Consider the following 6,157-nt stretch of genomic DNA (forward strand, 5'->3'; position numbering starts at 1 on the left):
AGCATCAGCAGTCGCTCCAGACTGCCCTGCATCACCGCCAGCGGGTGGGCTCGGAATTCTGAGCCTTTTCCTCGCACCCCCAGTTGCGGGAGAATGTGAAGGAGGAGATGTTGACAGGTCGCGTTCCGCTTGACTTGACAATTTTGTCACCAGCAGGTCTTTCAACCCCAGCAGACCTGTGTCTGCCGGAAAGAGAGATCCAAGGTAGGCTTTAAATCTAGGATCGAGCACGGTGGCCAAAATGTAGTGCTCTGATTTCAACAGATTGACCACCCGTGAATCCTTGTTAAGCGAATTAAGGGCTGCATCCACAAGTCCCACATGCCTAGCGGAATCGCTCCGTGTTAGCTCCTCCTTCAATGCCTCCAGCTTCTTCTGCAAAAGCCTGATGAGGGGAATGACCTGACTCAGGCTGGCAGTGTCTGAACTGACTTCACGTGTGGCAAGTTCAAAGGGCATCAGAACCTTGCACAACGTTGAAATCATTCTCCACTGCACTTGAGACAGGTGCATTCCACCTACTATATCGTGCTCAATTGTATAGGCTTGAATGGCCTTTTGCTGCTCCTCCAACCTCTGAAGCATATAGAGGGTTGAATTCCACCTCGTTACCACTTCTTGCTTCAGATGATGGCAGGGCAGGTTCAGTAGTTTTTGGTGGTGCTCCAGTTTTCTGTATGTGGTGCCTGTACGCCGAAAGTGTCCCGCAATTCTTCTGGCCACCGACAGCATCTCTTGCACGGCCCTGTCGTTTTTTAAAAAATTCTGCACCACCAAATTCAAGGTATGTGCAAAACATGGGACGTGCTGGAATTGGCCCAGATTTAATGCACACACAATATTGCTGGCGTTGTCCGATGCCACAAATCCACAGGAGAGTCCAATTGGGGTAAGCCATTCCGCGATGATCTTCCTCAGTTGCCGTAAGAGGTTTTCAGCTGTGTGCGTATTCTGGAAAGCGGTGATACAAAGCGTAGCCTGCCTAGGAAAGAGTTGGCGTTTGCGAGATGCTGCTACTGGTGCCGCCGCTGCTGTTCTTGCGGCGGGAGTCCATACATCTACCCAGTGGGCTGTCACAGTCATATAGTCCTGACCCTGCCCTGCTCCACTTGTCCACATGTCCGTGGTTAAGTGGACATTGGGTACAGCTGCATTTTTTAGGACACTGGTGACTCTTTTTCTGAGGTCTGTGTACATTTTCGGTATCGCCTGCCTAGAGAAATGGAACCTAGATGGTATTTGGTACCGGGGACACAGTACCTCCAACAAGTCTCTAGTTGGCTCTGCAGTAATGATGGATACCGGAACCACGTTTCTCACCACCCAGGATGCCAAGGCCTCAGTTATCCGCTTTGCAGTAGGATGACTGCTGTGATATTTCATCTTCCTCGCAAAGGACTGTTGAACAGTCAATTGCTTACTGGAAGTAGTACAAGTGGGCTTACGACTTCCCCTCTGGGATGACCATCGACTCCCAGCGGCAACAACAGCAGCGCCAGCAGCAGTAGGCGTTACACGCAAGGATGCATCGGAGGAATCCCAGGCAGGAGAGGACTCGTCAGACTTGCCAGTGACATGGCCTGCAGGACTATTGGCATTCCTGGGGAAGGAGGAAATTGACACTGAGGGAGTTGGTGGGGTGGTTTGCGTGAGCTTGGTTACAAGAGGAAGGGATTTACTGGTCAGTGGACTGCTTCCGCTGTCACCCAAAGTTTTTGAACTTGTCACTGACTTATTATGAATGCGCTGCAGGTGACGTATAAGGGAGGATGTTCCGAGGTGGTTAACGTCCTTACCCCTACTTATTACAGCTTGACAAAGGGAACACACGGCTTGACACCTGTTGTCCGCATTTCTGGTGAAATACCTCCACACCGAAGAGCTGATTTTTTTGGTATTTTCACCTGGCATGTCAACGGCCATATTCCTCCCACGGACAACAGGTGTCTCCCCGGGTGCCTGACTTAAACAAACCACCTCACCATCAGAATCCTCCTGGTCAATTTCCTCCCCAGCGCCAGCAACACCCATATCCTCCTCATCCTGGTGTACTTCAACACTGACATCTTCAATCTGACTATCAGGAACTGGACTGCGGGTGCTCCTTCCAGCACTTGCAGGGGGCATGCAAATAGTGGAAGGCGCATGCTCTTCACGTCCAGTGTTGGGAAGGTCAGGCATCGCAAACGACACAATTGGACTCTCCTTGTGGATTTGGGATTTCAAAGAACGCACAGTTCTTTGCGGTGCTTTTGCCAGCTTGAGTCTTTTCAGTTTTCTAGCGAGAGGCTGAGTGCTTCCATCCTCATGTGAAGCTGAACCACTAGCCATGAACATAGGCCAGGGCCTCAGCCGTTCCTTGCCACTCCGTGTGGTAAATGGCATATTGGCAAGTTTACGCTTCTCCTCCGACAATTTTATTTTAGGTTTTGGAGTCCTTTTTTTTCTGATATTTGGTGTTTTGGATTTGACATGCTCTGTACTATGACATTGGGCATCGGCCTTGGCAGACGACGTTGCTGGCATTTCATCGTCTCGGCCATGACTAGTGGCAGCAGCTTCAGCACGAGGTGGAAGTGGATCTTGATCTTTCCCTAATTTTGGAACCTCAACTTTTTTGTTCTCCATATTTTATAGGCAGAACTAAAAGGCACCTCAGGTAAACAATGGAGATGGATGGATTGGATACTAGTATACAATTATGGACGGACTGCCACGGTTAGGTGGTATAAAAAAACCACGGTTAGGTGGTATATATTATAATAATAATACAATTATGGATGGACGGACTGCCTGCCGACTGCCGACACAGAGGTAGCCACAGCCGTGAACTACCGCACTGTACACTGGTTGATAAAGAGATAGTAGTATACTCGTAACAATTAGGATGACACTATGACGGTATAAAGAATGAAAAAAAAACCACGGTTAGGTGGTAGGTATATAATAATAAATAATACAATTCTGGTCGGACGGACTGCCTGCCGTGTGCCGACACAGAGGTAGCCACAGCCGTGAACTACCGCACTGTACACTGGTTGATAAAGAGATAGTAGTATACTCGTAACAATTAGGATGACACTATGACGGTATAAAGAATGAAAAAAAAAACCACGGTTAGGTGGTAGGTATATAATAATAAATAATACAATTCTGGTCGGACGGACTGCCTGCCGTGTGCCGACACAGAGGTAGCCACAGCCGTGAACTACCGCACTGTACACTGGTTGATAAAGAGATAGTAGTATACTCGTAACAATTAGGATGACACTATGACGGTATAAAGAATGAAAAAAAAACCACGGTTAGGTGGTAGGTATATAATAATAAATAATACAATTCTGGTCGGACGGACTGCCTGCCGTGTGCCGACACAGAGGTAGCCACAGCCGTGAACTACCGCACTGTACACTGGTTGATAAAGAGATAGTAGTATACTCGTAACAATTAGGATGACACTATGACGGTATAAAGAATGAAAAAAAAACCACGGTTAGGTGGTAGGTATATAATAATAAATAATACAATTCTGGTCGGACGGACTGCCTGCCGTGTGCCGACACAGAGGTAGCCACAGCCGTGAACTACCGCACTGTACACTGGTTGATAAAGAGATAGTAGTATACTCGTAACAATTAGGATGACACTATGACGGTATAAAGAATGAAAAAAAAACCACGGTTAGGTGGTAGGTATATAATAATAAATAATACAATTCTGGTCGGACGGACTGCCTGCCGTGTGCCGACACAGAGGTAGCCACAGCCGTGAACTACCGCACTGTACACTGGTTGATAAAGAGATAGTAGTATACTCGTAACAATTAGGATGACACTATGACGGTATAAAGAATGAAAAAAAAAACCACGGTTAGGTGGTAGGTATATAATAATAAATAATACAATTCTGGTCGGACGGACTGCCTGCCGTGTGCCGACACAGAGGTAGCCACAGCCGTGAACTACCGCACTGTACACTGGTTGATAAAGAGATAGTAGTATACTCGTAACAATTAGGATGACACTATGACGGTATAAAGAATGAAAAAAAAAACCACGGTTAGGTGGTAGGTATATAATAATAAATAATACAATTCTGGTCGGACGGACTGCCTGCCGTGTGCCGACACAGAGGTAGCCACAGCCGTGAACTACCGCACTGTACACTGGTTGATAAAGAGATAGTAGTATACTCGTAACAATTAGGATGACACTATGACGGTATAAAGAATGAAAAAAAAACCACGGTTAGGTGGTAGGTATATAATAATAAATAATACAATTCTGGTCGGACGGACTGCCTGCCGTGTGCCGACACAGAGGTAGCCACAGCCGTGAACTACCGCACTGTACACTGGTTGATAAAGAGATAGTAGTATACTCGTAACAATTAGGATGACACTATGACGGTATAAAGAATGAAAAAAAAACCACGGTTAGGTGGTAGGTATATAATAATAAATAATACAATTCTGGTCGGACGGACTGCCTGCCGTGTGCCGACACAGAGGTAGCCACAGCCGTGAACTACCGCACTGTACTGTGTCTGCTGCTAATATAGACTGGTTGATATTTAAAGAGATATTAGTAGTATACAACAATACTATACTGGTGGTCAGGCACTGGTCACCACTCCTGCAGCAAAAGTGTGCACTGTTAATTAATATAATTGTACTCCTGGCTCCTGCTAACAACCTGCAGTGCTCCCCAGTCTCCCCCACAATTAATTATAAGCTTTTAATTTATACATTGATGACTGTGCAGCACACTGGGCTGAGCTGAGTGCACACAGACTGAGTCACACTGTGTGACTGACTGTGCTGTGTATCGTTTTTTTTTTCAGGCAGAGAACGGATATAGCAGAGAGAAGTGAACGGATATATTATATTAAATAAAAGTTAACTAGCAACTGCACTGGTCACTGACTGTGGTAAACTAACTCTGTCTGCGACTCTGCACAATCTCTCTCTCTCTATCTAATCTATCTCTATTCTAATGGAGAGGACGCCAGACACGTCCTCTCCCTATCAATCTCAATGCACGAGTGAAAATGGCGGCGACGCGCGGCTCCTTATATAGAATCCGAGTCTCGCGATAGAATCCGAGCCTCGCGAGAATCCGACAGCGTCATGATGACGTTCGGGCGCGCTCGGGTTAACCGAGCAAGGCGGGAAGATCCGAGTCGCTCGGACCCGTGAAAAAAAACATGAAGTTCGGGCGGGTTCGGATTCCGAGGAACCGAACCCGCTCATCTCTAGTCCTTACATGCAGTCACTGACTTTTATAAAGCCCGTCCTGTAATACAAACAAAGAACTATAATGGTTGATTAAAAAGTGTTTAAAAATATTGCAAAGGACACGCGGAGTCTAGATCTTTGATTTGTGGAGAAGGGGTGTTCTGAGATACCTCCAGTGCCCAACACCCCTCTTGCACATATCTGAGACCCCTCCGTTGCCCAATGCCCTTCTGCGCATGAGATACCTCCGGTGCCCAATGCCCTTCTGCACATATCTGAGACATCTCCGATGCACAAGAAGCGTTCGGCACTGGCCTGACAGACTACTCAGTGTAGGAGACTGCGGAACACTTATTCCTGGGAAGATCCATCTCATTTGCGCAGTTACACATGCATAATTAAATAGCTTTGTCATTCATCCTAATGGGAGCATAGAGTGCAGTGCTGGAGGTTGGGCTCTTTTAAAATTCCAGGTGTTTGGGGGCTTCTGTGTTCAGCACCACCTTCTTGGAAACTGACAAACCCACTCATCGCAAATGCAAAGGAACAGAGCAGGGAACCTTCCTCCTTCACCTGTCCCTCAGGAGCTACAGGGCAACACCCTTTGAACACACACACCTGCGGCATCTGAACAGTCAGTCTGGGCTCTGTCAGTGCAAGGTCAGGTGTGGTCTCCCTTAAAAGGATATCCTATTCCACCAACAGCCCCTGACAGTACAAGTGAAAAGTCCGGCAGCTCACCTCCCAGGAGGTAGGAAAGGCAGCTAGAGAGGGCTCCAGCAGGACGCAGAGACTGGAGGTTTAGTGTGAGCCAGCTTCAGGAAATGAACAGTGGGGGAATCAAATTTCTGAAAACTTATTGTTCTCCCCCCTCAGTTAGAAGACCTTTTGTGCAAAGCTTGATCATAGGTTTAAGGAGTT

Source organism: Pseudophryne corroboree, chromosome 11 (genome assembly GCF_028390025.1).
Source record: "Pseudophryne corroboree isolate aPseCor3 chromosome 11, aPseCor3.hap2, whole genome shotgun sequence".
In the NCBI taxonomy this organism is placed as follows: Eukaryota; Metazoa; Chordata; class Amphibia; order Anura; family Myobatrachidae; genus Pseudophryne; species Pseudophryne corroboree.